A 26,454-nucleotide genomic window follows, 5' to 3' on the forward strand; every position below is an offset into this window, starting at 1 on the left:
AGAGTGGGATGGACTACTACCATAGATATGCCTAGGAAAATTTTTCACAATTTTTTTCCCCTGAATCCTCCCCTTTAAACAACATTTTCTTGACCTATTTATTATGAATCACAAGTTTTGAAGGGGTTTTTGTTCCAAATATATTGTGCCAGCAACTGAGTACATTGCAGTAACCTCACCAGTTGCTTGAAAATTTACTTCTTTTAGTACCATTTGTTTCAGATTGGGTTTTTTAAGTAACATATTGGTTGCTTTGCCACTTACATTAAGTTCTTTTTCAGATTGTCTATGCTCTCAGTCTCATTGTTTGCTTTACAGCACCTACCTTGAATTTCTCTGTACCTGAAACTTTAGTTGCTGAACAGCCATATGTCTTTGTTGTTAGAAGTATCAAGTCAAAAATTTTGATCAAACGTTACATCAGCACAAGAATTTCCAAGGATTCGAAAGTTATAAAACAAACAGTAAGATCTAAGCTAACTTATGCCTTTGCGCATTGGGCTAAAGCATTTTGTTAAAATATTTCAAAATCCTCAGAGCTACACTTTTAAATTCACACACAATGAATCCTGAATATCCAAAAAAAAAAAAATGTTGATTTTGCACTTTAAAAGACGTTAATCTAGTTTCATTCTCCCGATTGCACATTTAAAATCTTCCAGTACGTATTCTTGAAAAACATGTAATATATAGTCTTGAACTTAATTTTTTCATAAGCTGCTGTCTCTTCGACCTTTGACATCTATCAGAATTACTTCAATTACACCTCATCACCATCCTTTTCATTCATACTACAAATACCTGGAATAAACACTACAACAGACTGCAGTTGTTTTCAGAGGGTCCCTGTGCAAACACAACTTTCATTAGTGTGCAGTTAATTAGCATTACTATTATATTTGTATTATCTTACCACTGAGGTGTCTCATTATGGATCCTATTGTGATACCCTCATGCAAAAACTGAGCAAACAGAAAACTTTCTTCTCTAATAACTTACAAGCCAAGTAAAAAAGCAGCTCAAATCAAGCTCAAAAGGCAGGTGGGAAGCAACGGGCCAGTCTCAGTCAGAAATCTGTGAAGTCATCCATAGGCATCCCAGAAATACAGGGGAATTTCTTTCCTAAAGAAAATAAGGTGGCTTGTTCCCATAATAGCGAAGGTGGTATATTCAGCTAAAAAGACCTTGCAAAATAAACCACGGGAGAACAAACTTGCCACGGAGGAAGCCACCTTGGCCAGGAGATTTCCATCCAGGATTTGCTGGGCTATAAGGATGTGCCACAGCACACCAGCACTGGGGAAAGACAGCAAAGTGGGAAAGCAAGCTCAAGATTAGAAAAAAAGAGATTTTTACTGTGATTAGATCAGGGAGGAGGCAGGAACTTGTTGGCAATGTTGGGCTAAGCATCCAGGAAAAGCCAAGGCAAGCCAGTGCTCAGTGGGGGCAGAGTAACATGACATGATGAAGGCCAAATCAAGCAAGCAGCCCTGCCCTTGAGTGAGGCAGGTGAAGATTCACTGCAAGCCAACCGAAGGCGTGACAGCAAAGACAGATGAAGCGAAGAGATGAGATGGGTTGTCAGCATGGCGAGTTGAAATCACTAATAGTTAGCGTGGGAGTCTATGATGAGAAAGGACACGACACGCTCTTCACAAACAGAACAGACACATCGCAATGTGAAAAAAATTGCATTGAACCTTCAGCTAAAATTCAGTGTTACCAGCCCAATTTGAACTGTGTACATTTGGTAGTATCTAGTCATTGCCTTTCTGCCATGGACTTCAGTAGATTCTGAATTCATTTTAGGACTAGCCAGTATGAAAGGCAGCAGCATTATAGTATATTTTTGTTACAGTTTTCCCATTGCTCTCTCTTTCAAGCTGAATTAACCATAGTTTAAGCTGACACTTTCCTCCTAGAGGAGGTTTTAGACTTTCAAAATTGTATAAAATCAACAAAAGCAGGAGGTCACAATGGCACAGGTTAGAGATCTCTGGAGAGCTCTAGGGCAGGTAAAAGGTGTGGATACTGCTTATAGCTTTGGCAAAGTAAATACCTTGAAGCTGTAATGAGGTTATGTCAGATGAAAAAAGTCATTCAAAAGAATCTTTTCTACCACCTTAACTGCTGTAGTGAAAATTAAAATAATAAATCATTCTTTGACAGGAAGCAATTTTAAAAAACAGGTTTAGATTTGGACTCTGATGACCATCACGAGCTTTTTGCACACCTTTCACAACACAATTTAGTAGAATGACACTTCATATAAACAACAGAAAAATTAAGGGGTTTGAGGTGTGCTACTTTCAATCCAGAATAAGACATCAGTGTGGTTACTAAGATTTTAAAATAGATTAGCTTGTCTATTTCTGCTGAATTAACTACAAAATCAGACGCCGTTTCCGTCATAAACATACCTATGTGTGTTAGCTGGAAAACAAAACCCATGGAGAGTTTGAAATGCACCCAATTAAATACAGATAGTCTGATTAGTAACCAGGAAACCAAAGCACTACCCAATTTGCAGCTATTATAACTAAGCACATTACAGATGGTCTTATTTACATATCAGTACAATACTAATAAACTTGGCTTGCAGCTTCCATACTGCATTATGGGACACCAAACAAAAGAAAATACCAAACCTTGGCATGGTCATATGCTCCCTGGCAAATGATTCATGCTTTTTTTTTCCCCTAACCTATTTCCAGACAGCAGGCCAAGTTACAAAAGAATTCAGAAAACAGCATCTATAGGCCCTTGGAAAAAGGTGGGTTTAGTTTCAGCAAAAACCTGCACTGATAGACACCTTTCTCAAGTGTAGAGAGCAGTTTCATGAATCTAGGCAAGTTATTGCATTTCTGTTTATCATTGGTTTAGAGAATTTGTTCTGCAATATTTGCAGATAGGCACATCCCCAGCCTGCAGCAAATGCGAAATATTCAGCTTCACTTACCCCAAGAATAGGTTTAGTTTAAATTAAGCAACTATAGTACATGGCAAGGGTAAATTGCTACAGTTCATCTTATCAGTGCTAAGTTGATGATGCACCTGACCACCTTTGTAGGATTCAGATATTATAGTATGGAAGAAACCACTTTGAGAATCAAACATCCCAAATCAACGTGTTAGCTAGCCATGCTGGGCAAGAACACGTCTAGTCTCATTCAAGAGACAACTGTATGTATGTCCAAGTTAGATGGTTTAGATGTTGGCCTCATCTAAAGTTTTAACATACACATTAATAGTGAATGTGAAGTCCAGTGCAGAGCCCAGACCCTGCTGAAGGATGTCCTGCAGTCGGGAAAGGCAGAAGAGAGACCTTTAAATCTCACTGAAGCAGAAATTTGTTTTGCAACCAGTCCTGCTATAGTAAAGATGTGTTTAAATCTGTATGGAGGGGAAACAACTTCTATTCTGATAAGACACAGCCTTTCCCTAGTGAAAGGGACAGTAGAGATAAGAGATTAAGTCTGTCAAGACCCTTGAGGGCTCCAAGTGGGGACTGGTTATAAAATGGAGATATCTCACCAAGAGTAAGAGAGGCATGCACAAAGGCCAACAGCTTTATAGTCACCTTATCCAGGCAATAACACCTGGCTGAATCGGGGGGAAAACTGCCTTTTCTGAGACAGTCTTCCAATGGGAAAAGCAAGTATATTTGTGTTGTTTGCTGCTGCTGTTGTTTTAATCACTTCACATTCTGGGTGTTATGAATAAATGCATGTATTTTCACTCCATTTAAGCCTTAAACCCCGCTTAGCACAAACTTGTTATTTAGATAACAACAACGAGGTCTTCTCCATCCAAGCACCCAGCAAACCTGTGAGCCAGGCCCTTGCAGGTGCCTCAGCTGCCAGGCAGCAGCGGCAGGGCTAGGCATGGCCAGCAACGGGGCTGCTGCTCAGCTCATCTGTGGGGGCTGGGGGAAGAAGATGCTCCCCAAGAGCAACACCGGTGTCTTCCAGAGAGTGCCGGGGCTGGCTGGCGTGCTGTGAGCCATCTGAAAAGAGCTTTTTAAACTGATCTGAGAGCAGGGCGAAAAAAAAAAAAGCCTTTGATGAAGCAACCCTTTTTTTTTTTTTGTTTCTCTTTCTTTTCAGAAAAATTCCCAGGAAGGGGGGACCTGAGCAGAGAAACTGTAAGGAGGAGCAGGAAGGCAAGAGAGGTAGGTTGAATGGCTGCAGGAAAAGCTGGTGAGGGAGCAGAGTTTGCTGTGATCCCAAAAGCCACCAAGGCGACTGGACCAAAGTCTGGAAGGAGGGACTGACCTGTAAGAATATCATGGGTAGGAGGAGAGTTGGGTATTAATCCTTTGTATTATTTTGTCTTATCTAATCCTCTATTTTAAAAAAGCTATTTATTCTAATGCATAATCTAACGAAACATGTCTTTTTCAGTTAAAGAGCCTTTTAAGCATTCTCTGAATGGCTAAAAGCAAAGTCTAAATATATCTGCCTCAAAAACTTGGCCAAACAGGTCTGTCACAAATCCTAAAGTACAATCTAATGCAAAATTTGGGAGGGAAAAAAAAAACCCCAAACACTTACTCATAGGGCTCCCATGATCTTACACTCCTTATCCTCAGCTACAAAAGTTTCAGGACATTTCCCTTAATAAGCAGTCTTAATATGCTCCATTTAAAGTCTCTAACTCATTGGTTTTATTCTGCCATGAGTAAGGAAACATTTACGTAAACATTATAAAACTGTCAGCAACATCAGCTCTTCTTTTACCTCGAACATTTAAAAAGTTTATGGGTTGTAGTTTTCTGCATATTATAAGTAGTGTTAAAGATTTACTACTGTTATAGTCTGTGATATTGCCTAATAGCCCTTAGCCAGTTTGATACAGTAACAAATAGCCATAAAATTTGAGTTACATCACAGAAAAAAAAAACCAACTATGCTCAACACATGGAGAGTCACAATTTTTAAAACAATGCAGAAATTAATAAAGGGAAAAGCAGGAGAGAAAACCCCCAAATTACTTTGTTATGAATAATACGGACAAAAGGAGTGATGAGATTATTTCACACACTCTTTACATGCAGTGCCTTATAACACCAGCAGAAAAACACCTGTTTTCCGGTTTTCCGGTTGCAGTTGCTTCAGTAATATGGTGAAATAACCAAAAATAGAAGACACCTACGAAATACTCACTCTGGCACAAACACGTAACCATGTATTCAGCACACGCTGTTGCATCCTTATTCATCCATTTGGACACGCAACTGCGCACCTGCAGCCTCGGATACACGTGAATCGTGCAAAGGATTGGGGGACGTACCGTTATTCCACGCTCTTCATTTCTTTGACGTTTATAGGCCACATCCATGCATAAGGTCTGGTTGCTTTGCTCCACTCTAGTGACACAAAGCAATTGTAAACCTTGCTCAGCTGCTCAGCTAAATTGGATTTACTGCACCTTTGGACCTCCAGAGCACAGGAAAGCATCTGGAGCCTACCAGTAAGCCTGGCCTTGCGCTTCCCATAAAAGCGATATGTGCACCAGAGATGATCTGCTTACACTGTATGTTGTGTTCCTGCTATCACTCCTCTCTCACGCTGCCTTTATTAAAATGCCTTTACATTGTCTGGGCAATATTTTACTCATCATACAAGTAAAATCTTTTGTCTCATTTTTTGCTTCATCTAGAAATCTTTCAGTTTATGACAAATAATATTTGTGAACTGATAGACAAATCCATAGCTACAAGTAGTCAGTGAAATATCCTGGTGTACCACCTGGCAGGTCTTTAAATTATTACAATTATATTACGACTCTGAGCAGAACTACCTTGGGGGAACTTGCTTTTTCAGTGAGAATCAAATAGCAACTGCTAAAGCTGAGTTGTACCTGTGAACTTCAGTTAATATATTTTACTTGAAATTCCCTGTTTGCAATAGTTTAGTCCAGCTGAAGCCAGAAGAAAAAAAAGCTTCAGTATTTAGGAGGGGAATATCCCATGCTATTTTTCCCTTGTTCTCTTCTGCAAGCCAATTCCTTGTCCACTTGCCTTTAAGGTGCTGAGGACTCACATTCTTGCTGAGCATGGCATAAGTATAGCAGTGGAGCAGCACGCCCGCATCCTGAAGTGTTAGCACGAGTCCTCAAAGGCACGATGCCAGCGAGACACGTGTGTGAGAACTTTCCTTACGCCCCTGCAGTTCATACCGATACAAAAGTTGACAAGGCTGAAGCGTGGGCCAGGATGATACGATCAATTTTCAAGCATACCCCAGCAGTACTCAACAGTTTTGTGCAGCAGCATTAATACATTTTGCTGCTGTCTTATTTCAAATCCATTGTTGATAGATTTGTCTCTTTAGGGCCTTTTAATAGATACTTTTCATTCAATAAACCTTTCTCCTGCTTCCTGTGAAGATCAACTAAGTTCAGTGAGAGCACCACATAAAATACAACATGCCAGGAAGACAGAGTAGCCGAAGCTTTGAATGAGAGCTGCCACATACTATGAGCCTTCTCCAGACACTAACATTTCATGTTTAAGGTGTGAAGTATTTTCAGTAACACCACTTCTGCGCTTTTTTTTTTTACAAAATTAAACTAGTACTTCTATTCATTTCACTACTGAGCTGTAGCTGCCCAGCCCTCTTCACTATTTAGCTCTTATAAAATATTTACACAGTGAAGAGTTCCCCCCCACTAAGAAATTATGCCACTTAAAATGTCATCAGCCTCTACTGCTTTTTACTCAACATTAAAAATAAAGGTAAGAATTGGCACTGAGATATGATGTTTATCCACAGCAGCTTACAGGTGAGGACTGGAACAATAACTCAGGAGAGACAAAGTCCTTATACTTTAATTGAGAGCTTCATTGCCAGACCAGAAGAGAATGTTCAATGACAGTGTCAACAACCTCATTGCTTATACATTCGGATGAAGAAATACAGAGGCAGCTGTGGAAAAGAACAAGGTGAGCCGAATGGCAGAGTGATCTTGCAATCTAAAGTAACGGTCCTTGAAAAGGCCTGCTTCTGAGAGCTTAAATAGCAAAGCACTTAACTCATTTTTATCTTTTTTTTTTTTTTAAGCCATCCACATATCTTCAAGCATAGCACACATTATGAAAAGAAAGAAGAGTGTCAAGACTTGAAGAATTATAGAGGCTAGGCCTCCATGATAAACAGAGAATACTTGGAAAAAACTTGATCTGCATTAAAAGTCATTACAGAACTATTTGGGAGTATTACATCTTGCCTCCCAAACCAATCAGACAGCTGTCTGGAAATGATAACCTAAGATGTCGCTTGCCACATAAAGAAATGAGCTGTGTGTGCAGCCTTGCAAAGATATTATAGAACTGTAGAATTGTTTGGTTGGAAAAGACCTTCAAGATCATCAAGTCCAACCGTTAACCCAGCATTGCCAGACCACCACTAAACCATGTCCCTAAGCACCAGAGATTCGCTCTTTCTCTGCCAGTCTCCTCCTCATCTAGAGGAACAGGTTACTATTTTTAATAGCACTGAAAAAAATAATTCAGTTTGTTGATAACTTCAGGATGCATTGTTTTAGCAGAGTGGCAATACACAGTACCTCATTTGATACTGTTAGATCATGAGCATTTGCATTAGCTTTTAACTGTCTGACATGCTGTGCTTCAAAATATTTGTTGTTTTTGTTTAGCATCTTTCCCTCTCTAGCCACCAAAACCCCTCTGAATAGATCACCTTACCAGCTCCGCTGCCCCTGCAAGCCAGAGAACGCAGCTCCCTTCAGGTCGGGCCACATGGCTCCAATTCAGCATTTTGAAATAATGAGCTCTCCAATTAAAAAGGTGCCTTTGAGTGATGAATAGATGGTATAAAAGAAGTCAGCACCTGTACAGAAGAAAAGTGAGATTTACTGCAATGAAAACCCTTACTTTTTGCTACTTCTATAGAAAAATTAAAACCAGGAAAGGCAAAGTAGAAAGAAGAGAGTCATGACTCTTTTGGATCTGCTTCAAGTGCATAAGAGTAAAACAACATATCACATTTGGTTCAGGCTTGCTCTGGATCATTTATATAGCATCCTCAGTAACTCCCATCCCAGGCAGAATAAATATTTACACATAACACACACTGGCATATATAGCTTTTAAATATATATCAGCCATAATATTAACTTAAAAGCAAATTTTTATTTTATTACTTTATGCATCCAAATACAATATTTTCTGGAGGAAATAAAAGGCTCTGTCTTTGGCGCTCCGCAGTTGCATTCAGTAGGAACATTATAATTGACAGAGAATGCATTTAAATATCCAGGGAGAGGCATTATTTTTGGAGACATCAAGTAGTTGGATTCATCGCAGATCAAGCTGAGCCAGCTACCGAGTGTAAGACAAGACTCTCATCTATCCTCAACAGACTGAGGAATATCTTCAGGAACAGAAAGGACTTGTAAAAGCATTCAGGCACAAGGAATGTGTTTAGAATCAAAATGCTATCATATACCTCTAATGGGCTTTGTACCCTCCTATTATCACATACACCGAAGCATAAAGTGATCAAGCTAATTATTTTTCTTGCTTTACATCATCCTATACTTTATACTGCTTTTTACAAGAATTGCTCAGAGATTATAATCAGTACTCTGTGTACAATCACACCTTCCCAAATGTTCCTGCAGCCTGTGCAATCAACTTAAGCTTTACTTCTGTTCTGCCCAACAGCCTCAACCAAACAATCAGCACTGATTTCCTAACATCCCTGATGTACCTCAAACATCTTGGTCCTATCACCTCTGAGCCTTTTCTCAGAAATAAGTAACTCCAGTCTTGTAAATGTAGTAATGTCTATGCACCTTCATACCATACACCATGTAAGCTTCCCTAAACTAAAAATCCATGTCTTGTATTTATAATCAAAAAGTAAAAAAAAAAATAAATAAAAAAGTCAACATTTTGAGAGACTTTTTACTCTAAGTCCTTGGTACAATGTAAACAGTAGATACACGGCTACAATGACATTTCCAATTCAAAGCTATATATGTATCGCCCTTTGCCTACTCCCTATATCTGATCGCTGGCTGTACTTAAAATTCACAACTCATATTTCAAAAAGCTTCAGAATATCCAGAAAGAATTCAGCTCAAGCTATCTCTTTTCTTTTAATGGCATAATGAGGACTTAACATCTGTCCTTTTTATCACCATGAATCTTACAAATGTGAATTTTTACAAACACTAACCTTTGGAGATGCAAAGTCTCAGATAAGATATCATCATCGTGAAACATATACAAAATACCAATATGCGCATTTGGAAATCTCATTATGTAAAATAAACCTGGGTGAGATATTATGGTTAGGACATCACATCAGATTAACAAAATCCTGTTGGTACCACAACATACTTTTACATAACTATTAAGATACAACAGTTGCTTTATTTCCACAGGCAGTGCCATTTTGATTAGTGCCTCAACTAAAATATTAATCTTTCACTTGAAAAGACTCTGTAGAATTTATTTGTTATAGGCTGCAGCAGTGGCTACCATAGGGCATTCTCCTGTCAGTGCCCTGTGATAATTGGTGAGGACCTCGATAATTGACAATTTATCTTATAAATGGAGGAAATTTAGTAATCCAATATTGCAGAATGCTCTGTAAAGGAAAGATGATGACACTTTTGGGACACATGGTCCTCAAGTAACACAGCAGGGGGAGTGGAGAAAGGAGAGAAGAAACTGTTTTGGAAGTCCAGGGAGGATTTAAGAGGCTAAAATTCAGTAATTTTTATTCAAACCCCAGTACTGTCTTCCTAATGACCGGTCCGTATTGTCTTGCTGTGAGGGCACTGCATTAAAAAAAAAAAAAATCGACTTTGAAAGTTCTTGAAGATTTCCACTGACATTGGGCCAGTCTGTGCTTGATCTCTGGCCAGACACGAGGACACAGAAGCAGTTCCTGTTGGACCACACAGCTAACGGCCGCTGGTGCCTTTCCTCCCCGACCTACAAGCACCCTTTCTTTGCAGAACCAGTCTGAACCATGTTCTGCTTCAAACCTACCACCAAAGGGCTGTCGATACTGAAAATGATCGAAGATCAGCTTGCTCATTCCTCACCTCATTCGTTCCGCATTCAGGCGGCAGCGCTGCCCTTCAAGGATTTATTTGTTCATGGCCACGTACGTATCACATACCTGAATATCTGAAATGAGAACAGTTCGAAACAAATCCTACGTGCTGACCTCAAACTGACAGCAAAACCCTGCCCAGTGGATTTCTGTATGCATTGGAAAATTGCTTTTCACAATAAGCACCACAAATTTTAGCAGATGGCAGTGTCTGACACTTGACTTGCTCTCTTGATTTTGTTTTCTATGACACAAGGAGCAGATTTTTGAAATTCTCACTTTATTCAAGCAGTTCCCCTGAAGTCACCAAGGTGCTTCCAATACATACCACAGCTGCAGAATTGTATTATGTGGCTTTGAAAAATTGTGGAAAGTGGTAGGAAGTTTGAGAAGTGAGCAGAAACAAAGATACATGTTTTTCAGCAGGCAAGCAAAGGGACATGCAAAAAGCAGAAGCGTTATGGTCAATCTAATACCATATGACAACTTCTTCACGGAGATTTGTTACATTTCGACTTCAGCCAAAAAGCTGAATACTCATTTTATTATGTATTTTAGCTGATGATAGTTTCCTTACTGAAATGGAGCGCGTACTCCTTTTATATTCCTCTAAATCTTTTCTTAACACTCGCCATTTCCACAGCATGTATACAATCCTTTTTCGATTACAAGTAATCAGCCCTGCTGATATCCATTGGCAGCTTCAGCTTCCTTCCCCCCAGCCCGCGTTAAGGCCTAAGCAGTTTCCAGCATCGCTCTGCTCTTTCCACAAACAACAACATCTTGCCAAAACCAGTCAAGACTTTTTGGACCTTCCACTATCCAACCAGTGGTGCAGAAACAACCCTGTCCTGGGAACGTGGTAGGCCTTCAGGACACAGCTCACAAGGCTCCCGAGCCGGCCAACACATGCAACTGGATAGTAAAGTGTAGAAAATGGGCAGTTTTGTCTTAATAAGATAATGCCAAAGCTCATAACAACATTAAGGAACTTGTCAGCTGGTAGGTACGCGCCTCTGTTGAAGAGCATCATTTATGGAGTGTGGCTGGGTTTCTTATTTGCCTTTTTTAAAAATAATAATTCTATTTGCATTGTTGTAACCTGTGTAATCTCGCTGCTTCAAGTGTGTTGTTTTGTTTACACACTAGCCATATGCACCAGATCCCAAGAATCTATAGCATTTGATATATTATTCGCCCAAGGAAGTGAATTCAGCTCCATTACACCCATCTGACTTTTCTGAAAGGTTGAGTGGGAGCTAATATAGTCAGAATAACAAATTCTCCCCTTTTAAACTCACTGCTGCATTGACAGAAGCTGAAAAATAAAGAAAAAAAAAGATTTTACAGGTTCACAAGAATCTTGTGAAAACTAACATGCATTTTACACTTTTCAAACAACAAATGAACAGACTTAGGGGATGTCATCTCATGCTGTGTTTGCAGCCTGTCTCAAGCTCTGCACTGCCAGGGATGCTGCAGCAGTAAGCCTCACCTCAGGTAAGTTATTTTGTTAGTTTAGGTGGCGTCCACAAATGCTGCAGGCTTTACGGTGCACAAGTTGTCTTTCCAAAATGCTGAGCTAGCCTTGTTGATCACTGAAATCTGATGCAATTTCTCTGATTCCCACACAGGTAGACAGACAAAAAATAAAAATCCCACAAGGTGAACTTGTACGATCTCTGTCAAAGCAAACTGGAAAGATTTATGCCAGCTCTATGCATGCTCATCCTCCACCGACAGATGAAGTTGGCCTGTCACTTCCACTTTAACCAGCTAAAGTTGTCATGGCAGATAACCAAAATGAAGGTAAATTAATTTTCCTCCTAGTTTTGCAGTCACATGGTGGCCCAGGTCATCTTCTCCCAGAAGCTTCACTGGTTACAAGCTTCACAATCTGTATTTGTGCATTCACAGGGAAATAATTAGATGGGAAAGGAATGCTTTTCAGACAATCAGATCACCATTTCCATCCAAACATAACAATAAAAAAACCCCAAACATTCCATTTCGTTTCATTCCCTGTGTCATGATGGGGACAAACCCCTCAAGAAGGAAACTTCAATTGGCAACATCTGGGACAAATACTTTTGCTTTAATTCAATTAACATGAAATGTCACTGGTTTCAGTGATGAACATCTGATGTCCTTCCCATTTCTTCATTATTAAAAGGTCACATAAGCTTCTTGTTAGTACACATTACCTCTTTTACCTCAAACCTAAACCTCAGATTTTGAGGAACACAAACACCTCTTTTCTGTTTTTTTAACTTCCATTTTAGCCCTGTATACAGGAGGTGATTTAGAGCAGCAAATCACTATAATTGCATCTGCTACTGTTGCATTTTTCTGCTTCTTCAAAGCTGATTTCAGCATTTTTTGATGGCACAGGGTATAACATTTTATTGACCAACAAAGAAACATCCTGAAATACATTTCCATCTCCCTCATATTGATTTAAGTCAAGCCCAGCAATCGTTTAAAATCAAACATTTTACAGTCTTCCAGAACAACCTGAAACACACAAGCAGAAAAAATTGTTCTGTGCACAAGCGGATGCGTGAAAGGCTTGAAAAGGCCCAAAACAACACCAGGACCCTTTTACTCCAAACTCAGTAAAAACAGGGTCTCATTTCCGAAGCATCAAATCTCTGCAACCTGTCAAAGCACACAGACAAGTAAAAGGTTGGAAAGCATGCCTTAGATTAAAAGATTTGAGGAGATCAATCCATTTAGTTTATCAAATGAGAAGTGGTGGCTTGATCACAGCCTCTTGCTATCTACCAAAAAATTGACAATCCTTTAATGTAGAACTCAAAAGTATACGAGACTCAGGGCAGCTCAACCACCCAAATCTAGAAATAAAGACCAGCTTTTAAATAGCGGGGCAATTGTCAACTAGAACGAGATGCCACGGGGTGAAGTGGGTTCTCCGCAACTGGGACGGTCTCTGAAAAAGAAGTACTGTGCAACAGTGGCTTTTGAACTTTTTCAATTTACAGAGTCCCAAAAAGTTTCCAGAGAAGATGCAAATATCCCCATAGATAGTTTAAGGCTGCTGACAATTGACAATACATTTGCTCTTTTTTTGTTACCTCTCTTTGGTGACTAGATGCAATATTTGGACCTACAAATGGTGCGCAGACCTCTAGAAAAAATACTTTGGTCTTATTGAGTAGCATTTACTTCAGAAAAGCTTAGGTGACATAGGAGCCCACGCTATCAGAACACAAGCGGTCTCTTACTATCTTACAGTTCAGCATCAATAGGAGCAGCTAGAAAGAGCAAGAGGACACAAAACCATATCTCCAGAGACAAATTAGCCTCCAGGGATACTAAATACCTCAAAGGTCCTTTGGAGAAACCAGCAAGTAGAGACTTACAAAGAGGAGGACACAGCAGGAGAAACCAGAGAGCAGAGAGTACTGACTCCCAATAGAAGGCCCCCAAATTTCCAAAGAAGCGGTAACACCCTCTAAGATTAGATACTTGCATATTTTCTCACTTATGTAAATGCTTTTCCCTGCTTGATTTGTACCTTGTATGATCACCTCTCCCACTCTTGCTTTTACTGAATGGTAAAGAATACACTAGGGAAAGATTATGCATTGAAATTTCTGTCATTCTTGTAAGTGAAGTCACAAAGAAAAATGTCTTGCATGTTAATCATTTTTGAAGCCTCGTAATTGTTTTCCAATGAAAGCTGATGATGGTGTGATAGCTCTCTGAAGACATATATTCAGCAAAATGACTCTCTCCTATTGTCTTATATATAAACTATAAGCCTGATGAACAGCCCCATACTCTAGCAACTATTTTCCACACTACATTTGAAAGCTTATGTCTTACAAAAAGTGAAGTTTCTATCATAGAAAGCTCTAAGCATCGCATAAGCATGCGCAAAACTACACGTTGAAGGGCAAACCCTGCTTTCTCCTTCAACATCTTCTGCCCAAAACTGATCAGTCCGTACTAATGGGGACTCATCTCCACAGGCATCACGTACATCCAACCTGCAAAGGGCTAGTATCGACTACATGAAGATATTTGGTATTTATATGAAGGCATTTTACAGTAACAATTGTGTTCTTGTAGAAACCATTTCTACCCTTAAGATTTTAATCAAAAAATACGTTAATTTCTCTAACAGACCTAAGAGTCTTTTGTTCTTATACACAAAAATCAAAACAAATATCTAAAGGTTTACTTTAGTACAGGAGAGGTCACACAGAGCAGTAACAATAAGTATCATAATACATTAATGTTACTTTAATTACTGAATGGCATAGCTTTAATTGCTCATGACATCAACCGTCATAAGATCACATTTGTGAAGTCAAGATATGCCACCAAATAACTTGAAAAGCTTACTTTTAAGCTGTGCTGCAATTCTCTTAAAATTAATACACGTGTAACTCTAATGTTAACTAGCAGAATAAAGCATATTAAGTCTAAGGCACACCACCAAGGTACAGGGTACAGAATGTATACGTGGCTTGGATAGATTTTTACCTCTAAAGTTGCAAGTGTGAGGGTTTTGTTCATTTAGAGGAGCCGCTCTTTTGTGAGATTTCTGCTGTTATTGCCTTGCTTCTGTTAAGCCATAAGGATTCCTGGTGTGATAATAAACTTTCAGGGATCACTTGTTAGATGCATGTCTAATGTCACTAGCAAAGACTGTCGAACATACACTCTGCTGCTTCCACCACAAAAGCATAAAATATTTCCTGCGATAGCTTCACAGGGCTATTTCAAAGCGCTGGCCTGATTCAAGAACAGGTCTTGTTTTTATCTAGCAGCCTTTGCCCAATTCCCTTCCACAAACAGGTCTGCAGACAAGTCTGTAGCAGTGATTGGAGGGTCCCTTTGGAAAGGGAGAAGGCAACAGGGACCCAAAACAGGTCAGGAGGTAGCAGACCATGTGCAGAAGAAGAGACTGCAGGCTGGTAGCACTCTGCCATGTTACTTGGGCATGACACCCAAAGGAGATTTTTCTCCTGGCTAGCAGCTGGATCCAAGCATAGCACAAGCAGGGTGCTCCGGCCTTCCTACACCACCTACCTGGACATCAGGTTCTAGCAACGGCTACAAAATAAAGCTCCAGCAGAGACATCATCTGCAGGAGCAGCTGATGGCAACAGCCTCCTCATCTTTGCCTTGACTGCTAGGGTACTGTTTCTCAGACCACCCAAGGCTAAATGATTGCCAATACATGTGCATCAGCAAATTGTTATTAATGACTGTAGCGTGCAGGGGTGTTGATTCCATGATGCCAGATGGTGCTTTGAAAATGGTGCTGACTCACAGAAGAAAGAGGAATAAAGAGATACTTAGCTACTAATAATTTAGCTTGACTCTAAATCCCAGAGTGCCATTGTCTTCCAGTAAATATCCCATAACAACCATCAAGTAAAGAACCAGCCGGCACATAGCTGAGCAGCAGAAAAACGCACCATGACTACCTAATGTTTTTACCCTTATATCAGAGGGATATCTCGCATAATGGATACGAGGAGAAAGGAAGCAGTGTTACCAGCGATGAGGAAGGAACACTCGTGCTCCTTTTAGGACAGCCCATGAATGCAGGCAGACCTGGGCCGGGTAGCATGTGGTATTTTGTGGTAATGCAGGTCTACTCTCTCCACTGCAGCCACAGAGGCATTCACACAGATGCTCAGATTGTGTTTGATTTTAGCAGCCTCTGAACAAATCACCAGGTGCTGGTGTATCCACAATTTTTAAATTTTGTTTAAAACAGCTTTCAATCCCATGGGCATTTTCATGGGTTTAACTTTAAAGTGCAACTTGGGATTTGCTACTGTTTTGCAAACAGACTTTCACAGAACTGAAATATGTTTTCCAAGCCAGTCCTCTTCTGCAGTGTCCATTTCATTCAAACATATTGAAAGTTTGACTCAGAAGTTTTTGGCTGGATGACCTAGGTCATCCCCTAATCATATATTTACATTGTTGGGCTTTCTTATAGATATCTACTTTAAACATTTAAATAACACATACTTCACAAGTAGGTGCATTGTCAGGCTTAGGATTTTTCCAGTCTCTACAAGTCATTTGACTGGCTGCAGTGCCAACGATGTTCTTGTTTTTCTGCAGTTACAGGAAACCCAGTAACACATTCTTAGGACTAGCTGTGAAATTAAGTTCAGTTTCAACAGCATGAGTAGTTTTTTTTCTTCCAGCAGCTTTCAAAACCCCAGGAATGATACTGTTTTCTGTCTAACACTGTGTCCAATTTAAATGAGTGATTTATTACAATTAATGCAAATGGCTTAAAGCAGATTTAAAAGACTAGTGTCTATGCTAAGTAAGTCAAACGTACTAATTATTAGAGGACAATCTAATTATTTTGACATGCAAATAAAAGTTTGTGAACATATAGACTCAGGAAATTGAAAGTTATCTTCCAGATACAACCTAGTACTTAATGATATTCCAGAACAGCCTTTCCAGTTTGAGAAAAATTAAACTATTTAAAACTAAACAGATTTCTATTTAAATCTCAATTTAACTTTGTGATGGACTATATTATCAAAGAAATTGCTCACATTACCAATAAAGGAAGCAGTTAGAGCAGAGAAGTACTTGTAGGACAATTAGGAAATGTAATGATAGACTCAATCTTGTAGAAAGCAAAGAGGGAATTTTGCCTAAGGATGCCTGGGTTACACATGAGATATTTGATACAGCTGCCTCCTCTGCTGGTGTAAATCCAGAGCAGCCCCAAAGTCAGCTTGCTACTTCTGTATTGTAGTTGCTCAAACTGAAAGCAGAGGGCAGTGAGAAGAGTCAAATTCGGCAAAAGTGGAGTTTTCTGATACCTCCACCACAATTCGATGCAGAGAAAGGAATGAGAGAAGAGGCCCCAAGAAGTGGGCTACTGCAGAAATAATGTTCCATTAGGCAGTTTTCTCAGCACTCAGAGCCAAAAAAAATCAGGAATGGCTGAGATCACTCCAGACCTCTGTGAGGATGGATTTCAGTTACTCATGTTAAGAATGCAGTTAAGTACCTTGAAAAGTAATAAGCTCCCATCTGTAAAGTCCTCCAAAAACGTCCTAAGTCTAGAAAACCATTACTCTGTTATGCAAGAGCAGTCTCTTCTGCAAGGGAAAGCGTGCATCACTTGCAAGGAAATTTTGGAGTTGTCCTCGCTGGTGTTGTCCTGCTTCTTCAATTGGCACCATCAACAAAATCTTGACAGCAAGGAACACTCAGGAAGGTGGACAAATTGCCTTTACCCAGAAGTCTCCCTGGCAAGGAAAAAGAATTCTGTCTAATTTTAAGAGTGAGTATATACTGACATCAAGTGGTGGAATAAATCTCCCTTCCCTATTCCCTGTAGGGTTTCCCTCGGTTTGAAACAGCAGTTCGCAGTTTGTGCCATCTCTCTTCATCTCTCTGGAGGTAACGGCCATTTACTGAGTACTTTACCCAGCGCTCCTCTGCTGTAGGCTTCATGGTTTGCTCTAGTCAGGGGAAAAATAAAAATTAAAGGGAGTGTTTATGTATTTTCCAGGAGAAATGCACTCATCGGCATGACAGCTGTCTGTCATAACTCATAACCACAACCAGAGTAATGGATAATGTGCATTTTGCTCACTTAGATAACAATGATGAGCTCTGATCATTAACACCACCATGAATTAGTTAGACATGAGAATGGCTAATCAATCTGACTCAAACTAGGGATATCAGAGATTTAGGAGCAGATCAAAGTGAAAGCTTCCACAAAATAATAGCGTTTCCAACACATTTCAATTTACACCATGGGTCCTGAACAGGGGCCATTCATGAGGCTCTTAATTACTTGACAAAGCTATAAAACAAATCTCCAAAGCACCTGCTAAATATGCAGAGGAAAAGTGCCCTTTACTATGTTATCTGGAGCCAATAGTCAAGACTAAAACACTCTCTAATTGTGAAAGGAATTCAAAACTCAAATTTGTATTCAAAATACAAACTGTGCATCTCTTCTGCATGCACCAACACACACCTCCTTCCAGCCTGTACATATCAATGTACACAAATAGCTCTCTATATATGGATGCACAGTATTTGGGCTACAATTTAGGATGCAAATTTCTGGAAAAATAGCCTTGAATCTCAGCATCATTAACACCTCGGACCTTCATTATCAAGATCTGCATCTTGTATCAGAAAGGGATTATTCCTCTCTATTTTCCACTAGTTAGGCCAAATCAGGATTAGCATGTCCAGATTTAGACTCCCAGGCATGGGAAAGACATTGATGCACTGAGTGAATCTAGTAGAGGGTTACCAAGATGGTCAAGGGCTGCCAGGGCACATGAGGAGAGGCCGAGAGCTGGGTTTGTTTAACCATCAGAAGAGAAGGCTCAGGGGGGATCTTAATGCTGTCAACCACCACTTTAAAAAAAGAGTTCGCAGTGAGGGTTGTCAAACACTGGAACCCCAGGAAGTTGTGAAATAGCCCATCCTTGGAGACGCTCAAAACTCAACTGGACAGGCCCCGAGCAACCTGATCTAATTTGGAAGTTGGAGCAAACTTTGCAAACCAGTCATGCTTTGAGTGGGGTGTCGGACCAGACGACCTCCAGAGGTCCCTCCAACAAAAATTATTCTGTGATTCTGTTATCTGAGACAAATGAGTTGTGTGATAATTCAATACTTTCTACTACATTGCTACTGCAGGTGTCTCCCTACAGAAAAGAAAAATAGCCTAACGCATAAATAAATTAACAAACAATCTGAAAGTATGCTATTTTAGGTAATGTATGAAAATTATGATTATAGATCCCCAAACTCTCCAGCATGAGGAAGAAATAGTCAATTAAAGTGGAAGGAAAAGTATTATACTGAAAACACAGTCCTCCCTCAAATGTGAGTTGCGTTGTCTGCTATTTAGTCTGGCTTTTGGGGGTCTTTTACCTCCCTTTTTCCTCTACGCTTACACTAGAGCTAGAGATAAAATATGCTAACATGCCTCAGCGCTACGTCAAAAATAAGTTTACACAGAATCCCAAATTAATCTCTGGCACTACCTCCTGCGTGTAATGACAAAAGGGATGAATATAACCCAAGTACATATAACAGTTGCAAAGCCAGATGCAGCTCCCTTTGAGTCCTCTGTTCCCCAATTTTCTCACCACATTCCAGCTCTGGGACTTCTGGACTGTAGGAGTTGCCTGGCCGTCATTTCAGCTTTCACACATCAAGTTCAGCTAGCAAATTCCTGTTCTCTGCTATCTGTATCACCTCAGCCATCTTGAGTTTCTTATTGCAAAGGCATTGACATCAAAGATGTCAAAGACACTGTTTCACTGGAAAGGACTGCAAAAGCCTCAATTAATGGTCGGAGCCATGGACACACATTGCCTGCTCTTACGATGCATAATTTACCAATAGCTGTGTGATTACAATGGACAGTTTCCTGCTCCAGAGACAAAATGTTTCAACACTGTGGCTACTACTAGCGTTTCGGTATGTGTGCTGACTCTTTAATGATGAGCATTTTTCAATATGCAATTGGTAATGCAAATAATGGCTTAGTTATATGCAGAAAAATCTTTTCAGCATAATAAAAGTGTTCTCTCTTGTTCCCAGTGTAACAGATGTCCTGTTTAATTGCACTTGAAATGTGAAAATATTTAAAGTTTTGCATAATAATCAAAATAAAAAGTTGTATAATAAGCAAAGTAAATGCCATCCTCCAGAAACAGGGGGGAAATGAGGGCACACCAAAAAAAAAAAAAAAAGAATGCTTTACATCAGGGTACAAAATAACTTAATTTTTCTTGTGATCATGAACAATAAAATATATTATTTGCTAATACAGGAACCTACATGTCAGCATTTGTGAAATAATACAGCAATATATTTTATGCTAAAATTGCACTTGCATAGTTTGTTTCTCAACGTGCCCTCACCATAAAATTATAATTAAAACTACTAATACCCCTTATCAGGATTCTTAGACTGTTTGGATAAACTTTCAAGACAATCAGATCGCTTACCCTTCCTATGTAGACCTGCATTTATACAGGCACGTAGTGCTGTAGACATGGAAAATATCATACAAGGGAAATCAAAGGACACACTGATTTCCATCTCAAAATCATCCATTTCAAAAATTTCAAGAAGTGATGGCTATATCACCCAGAATTCCCTATTATAACGCTTATTTACTCCAAATAGAGCTTCAACCAGAAATCGTTTCACTAGAAACTAGTAAAGAAATGCAGCCAGAGTGGATTAAAAAAAGGCAGTTTCTGTAAGGGGAATGACCTTCCTTGTTCATAGCAAATATTTTCTTATTATGCAGATTCCCAACCACATACTGTCGCTCTACAGCTTAAAGTGAACTTATTTTCCTTTCTGACTATATTATAATGAATTATTTGAGAACTTGAAGCCTGTAAACCTTACCAAAACTGCTTATTCCAACCCCTTCACCTTCCTTTTCCACTTACCCAAGGCACAGAACACAACTTTTGTTCTCATTAACAAAACGACCTTTCACATCTCATTGGAAATTCTTCACGTCCAATATTTCAAATACCACAACATTGGGTTTTACTCCTCTGACACTCAACTACCATTCCTGCTTTCACATGCATCATACAAAGTACACAGATCCTCACTGAAAATTCCTTGTTAATAGTTTTTCCCTACACAATTCAACACACTCTTTAGCACTGTTTTCTAAACTTTCATCGCTTCTGTCACTGCCAAGACAGATGTGCCAGCAGCATATATAATGCCCTGACATTCTTTACTAGCTTTCTTCCCTTAGCCCAGGTCCTCTTTTTGTCAGATATGATATTTGTGGGTTAAACCTCTAGGATATCAATAATTTCTTAGTACTCCCTTATTCATGGTACCAACAAGAGCCTGAAACATTTTCCTTCAGCATTAAGGAGAGGTCCATAACCACATAGACTTCATTTCCACCAAAGATAACTAATGGTTGCACATCTGGTTCAGAGACTTCAGAAGACAGGCCATGGTTTACTCACATTATGTTTGGATCACTTAGACCGAAGACCAAAAAACAACCTACAGTTTCTACGAGACAGTGCAAAACTATCAGCTGCAGGGAAGCCTGGTGTCCACTTATCAGCTCAGCTGCCTCTACAGGAGGCCACCCACTTCTGCTGTCAACCTTTAACCACCTCCCATTCCCAAGACACAACTGGAATAATCTGCATTTAGCAGAACAACAGGGAGAGTATCCAGTCTTAAGTCGCTACATAGTCATTTAGGGATGAAACTCCTAGGTGTACCATGAGTTAAGTACATAAATCTCTGGACAAAAATAAAAAGAGAAAAAATTCTTAAGTCTGCTGGAAGATTCACTTAGCTGAAAACGTAGCTTGGACTGGAGGTAAAGTGTGTGGGAGAATGGTTATTTTTTTTAATGAAGATATTCTGAAAACTGCCTTAGGATTGATGAGCTCTTCCTATGTAGGGAAGAAAATTGCTGGAAGGAGCTGGAGAATTATGAAGATTAATAAACTAGACTTAATCAAAGGCTTTCAAAGTACAGCATCAAAATTTTGAAGAAGGCCCTGATCAGATTTTTCTCCTCAGGACTCTTAAAGAAAAAAAAAAGAGATGGTTCAAAGCAAGCTTAGGAATATTCAAATAGTTGGGAACAAACTGGTATTTGAGAAACAACTTACACCCGTCAAGGTGTTAACACTATTCTCAGTGTCTGAATACAAGAACCTGGTTACTACCCTCTTCTGAGCTTGTAAGTCACCTGTTTGTGGTTTAAAAAAAAAACCAAACTGTGTATGGACATATAACATTCCCAAGTGAAAGATTTTAGCTTAGCATCTTTGAGATGTGGAGTGAGGGAAGAAAGAAAATTTTTTTGTTTGTTTGTTTTTTGTTCTGTCAGGTTGGCCCTGTCTCTGAAACCATCTAAAGATGGAGAGTCCACTGCTTCTCTGGGTGACCTGTCCCAGGGCTGCACCATCCTCCTGGTGAAAAACATGGACCCACCTCTCCAGCCTGTCAAGGTCCTTCTGGATGGCATCCCTTCCCTCCAGAGCATCGACCACACCACACAGCTCTGTGTTGTCAGCAACCTTGCTGAGGGTGCACTCGATCCCGCTGTCCACATCGCCGACAAAGATGTTAAACAGTGCCGGTCCCAGTACCGACCCCTGAGGAACGCCACTCGTCACTGGTCTCCACTTGGATATTGAGCTGTTGACCACAACCATCCAGCCAATTCCTTATCCACCGAGTGGTCCATCCATCAAATCCACGTGTCTCCAATTTAGAGACAAGGATGTCATGCGGGACAGTGCCAAATGCTTTGCACAAGTCCACATAGATGACATCAGTTGCACGTCCCTTATCCACCAACGCTGAAACCCCATCGTAGAATGTGTTAGGTACGATTTGCCCTTAGTGAAGCCACATTGGCTGTCACCGATCACCTCATTTTCCATGTGCCTGAGCATAGTTTCCAGGAGGATCTGCTCCATGATCTCACCAGGCTCAGAGGTGAGACTGACCAGCCTGTAGTTCCCCGGGGCTTCCTTTCCTCCCTTTTTAAAAATGGGGGTTAAGTTTCCCCTTTTGAAGATATCCAGCTTCTTTATGCAGTCCCTAACCTGCTGCTACTCTCCCACTGCTGGCAGCCTCTCTCTTGCTGAAGCTTACTGATGGACACAGAGGCCTGGGAATAGTCTTTCCCTGTGCAAACTGAGGTACAAAAAGGCTTGGAGTACCACAGCTCTTTCTGCATTCTGTACGATTAGTCTGCCTCCCTTGTTCATGTATGGACAAATAGTTCCCTTGAACTTCCTCTCCCTAGTAGCATACTTGTAAAATCCGTTCTTGCTGCTTTTTTTGGCCTTAGTTTTAGCTCCAGATGGTCTCTGGTCTTTCTGAATTACTCCCTCAGTGCCCGAGCAATGCTTTTCAACTCCTCTCTTGCCTATTACTATTTCCATTTCTCGTATGCTATATTTTTGCATTTTAGTTCACGGTGAAGCTCCTTGCTTAGCCAAATCTGCTGGAATTCCTAGTCTTCCTGCAAAAACAGCAGCTCTCAATTGGTTTTCTTTAAAATTCAGCCAGGTCTCCTGGGCATCATTGCCCTTCATTTTGCCTAACAACTTCCTAAAAGCAGCTGAAGTCTGCTTTCTTGAAAGCCAGGGTCCAAACTCTGCTACTCACCTTCCCACCCTTCCTCCAAATCCTCAATCTAGTCATCACCTTATGGTCGCTGCAGCTCGAAGGACTGTCTAGAGCCGTATTCTTCCACTAGGTTCTCTCTCCTGCTTGTGATCAGCAGGTCAAGCTGTCCTCTGGTTGCCTCTTTTACATTCACGTTAGAAAATTGTCAGAGTCATTTGTGAATACAACTCCACAGACACTACGGGGAAAGTCTCTTCACACCCTGCCTTGTAAGTGGCACTATGTAGCTTTCACCTTCACATCCTCCAGCTGCAGCTTTCTCTCAGAGGGAACCTGGATCCAAGAAACTGAAAAGCTATTTTGGCATGTAACAAGTCTAAAAGGCTCCAGTTTCCCTACTTTTTGGAGCACCAGGTTGGGCCTTTGAACTGGAACCCTACAACCCTTCCCATGTATGACTACCAGTGTGTGAAGTGAAAACAGATTAGCACTAAATTAAGCTGCAAATTTTCCTTCACTCCAAGAGGGTTGCAGCCTGGCACAGTAGCTCCTACTGCATTACATCTATCAAACAAGTTCTCCCCATTTCAGAACTTTCAGTTCCCTTTGCTAAGGCACAACAGAAATAAACCAGTCTTGTATGTTCTGTAGTAAATACAAAAAAGCAGTATTGAAACAGTAGCCGGACTCTGAGGAAGATTTAAAAGTTTAGGGTTTGTTCCACTTTTTCCTCTTCTCCAAATCCAAATGGACTCCTTCAGAGAAGTAACTAGATCTGAAAGTATCAGGAATCGAGGGGACTTGGACTGCTGAATCATATTTCTGATTGATATTACACATTAAAAAGCCATTGAACAATTGCACACAAAAAAACCAGGTTGTTTTCTTGTTATATAAAGAAAGATGCTGGAAGTCTGTTGTACCAAATTTCTTTTGTATATAAGAAGAGTCTCCAAAATTGGTAAAAAAATTCTGCAGTTCATCCACAAGGTTATCTGTATGCTATGTAGCAACTTGAACAAATTTTCACTACTTTTCATCCTTCAGAAAGGTAAGTTTAAACAGAAATGGTGACGATATTTTTAACTGCAGCAGAGTTTTAATTATGAAGGATTTAAAGTATCATTGGAATAGGAGTTCGTAAAGAAAAACGTTTTTAAAATGTTAATGGAAAAACTTGATTTTTCTTTACTTTAACCAAAAATAACATGTTAGAGATCATGAAGTACCAGAGACCTTTTTCAATTGGCAGTGATCTTGTGTAAGGTCTTCATCCTGGTCTACAATAATTGGGCCCAAAGTCCCTTTAAGCTAATACCAGAAATGGTGTTTTTATAGTTTCTTATAAAATATGACACTTTTTCTTACCTGAAGCTTCAGCAGTACTCTGCAGGGGAGTGAAATAGAGAAGACTCTAATTTAAAACCAATTAAAGATCAGTCACTCCATGTGATCAGTAATTGTACTCTATTGAGGTGGCATTTGTTTTCCAACCTCATACAATGTCATGAATATGGAAAAGCTCCAAATTATACTTTGGTGTAATGATAGGTTTTCTACTACTTGTATGCAAATGAAGTGATGTGATATACAAATCATGATTGTCAAATAGCTTTTTAATGCCTCTGAGCAGCCCCAAGTTAAGTAGGTTTCCAAAAGCTAGAGGACCTTGACGATTAACAGAAGGATCACAAGTTGCTTTGCCTTCTCCCTCCACATTACAAGATGTCAAGCCTGGATCAGTTGAAAAAAGATAATTACCTTTTCCCCCACCCAAAGTAACAGAATTTTCAAAGGAAATTTAAAAAAATTTTAAAATCACTGCTGGTTCCAAGCTAATTAAACATTTAAACCTGCCTTGCTTGGCCTTGATGTTGTAGGAAAAGCACTTAACTTGCAGGCTAATTATATTCCTCCTCACGGATAACACCTTCTCTTTCCTCCCTCCCAACACTCCAGAACAATACGAGTCTTGTGAAGCCAACGGGACTAAGCTGAAATGCAGCCAATGCATCGGCTACATACAACCTTGGGCGGTCAGACTCCACGACAACAAGGTCTCAGAGCAGGCCAATGGTCAGGGCAAAGCCCTGGTTGGGATTCAAGTCTCTGGTCTTCAGCAGATTCCTTGTCCTACACCCCGGAAGTGCTGTCTCATACCTCTGTATCTCAGGGTTTCCCGTGGGATGGATAGGCGCAGCACAACTTTTCTTCCTGGCAGATGTTAGGATGGTAAATACATTCCTAACCTTGATGTCCATTGATGCTCGGAATTCAGGTATGAATGTGAAGCCTGGTCTATGCTGCTGGATGCAAGTTCAAAAATAAGGGATGTTGGCAATATTAGCGAAGGTAAAGAAGTATTTAGGTCATACATTAATAAATCAAAATAGAAGTAAAACAAGATTTCTCATACTAAAAGCCCACGTATCGGTTGCCTCTGGGAAGACAAGAATCAATCCATCTAAAAAATTATTCCAGCTAAAGTTAACTACAAAACAGAACTTAGATGCATATCGCAAAAATATATAGGGATAACAAGCACCACAGAAATCATCCCAATATTTTGACATACTGGAGACATTCTTCCTGCAAAATCTGATAAAGGCAAAGCCTCAATTTTTGAAGGTACAGATAACAAGATAATCTGTATCACTAGATTGAAACCATTGAAACAAGAGTCTGAATCACTGCAGAAGTGGCAAAAGCAAAACAAGTTTCAGCTGAAGTAGTAATGATTTATGACACTGAAGCAGCTCTGTTAGCAGTTGCGTTCCAATAAAAAAATAAAGCGGAGTGGATTTGAAACTTATTTCTAGTGAATCCAGTATGTATTTTAGTATTTCAGATAAAAAGTGTTTCAATAAAGCTAACAGCATTAGAAAAAAGCGTAGGGATGTTATTACCATGACTGTTCCTACGCGTATGAAGTGCTACATTTACACATGACTAACAAGGCTCACAAGTGCAATAACCATTGCTACCGTGCATCTCTAATTTCTAAGACTCCAAAAGGCACCAGAAATTATATCAGAGTAGATGATCACAGAGGTCCCTTTGGCCTTAAAATCAAGCAGTGCTTGCATGCAATTATTTTTTTTTCTCCACAAGTCTTTTGCCATGTGCACAAAATGTTACAGACAGATTGCAAGCAAGCAAAGAAACCAAGAACTTCAAACAAAACGGGGTTAATTTCTGTAGCTTG

This window comes from Grus americana, chromosome 7 (assembly GCF_028858705.1).
Source record: "Grus americana isolate bGruAme1 chromosome 7, bGruAme1.mat, whole genome shotgun sequence".
NCBI lineage: Eukaryota > Metazoa > Chordata > Aves > Gruiformes > Gruidae > Grus > Grus americana.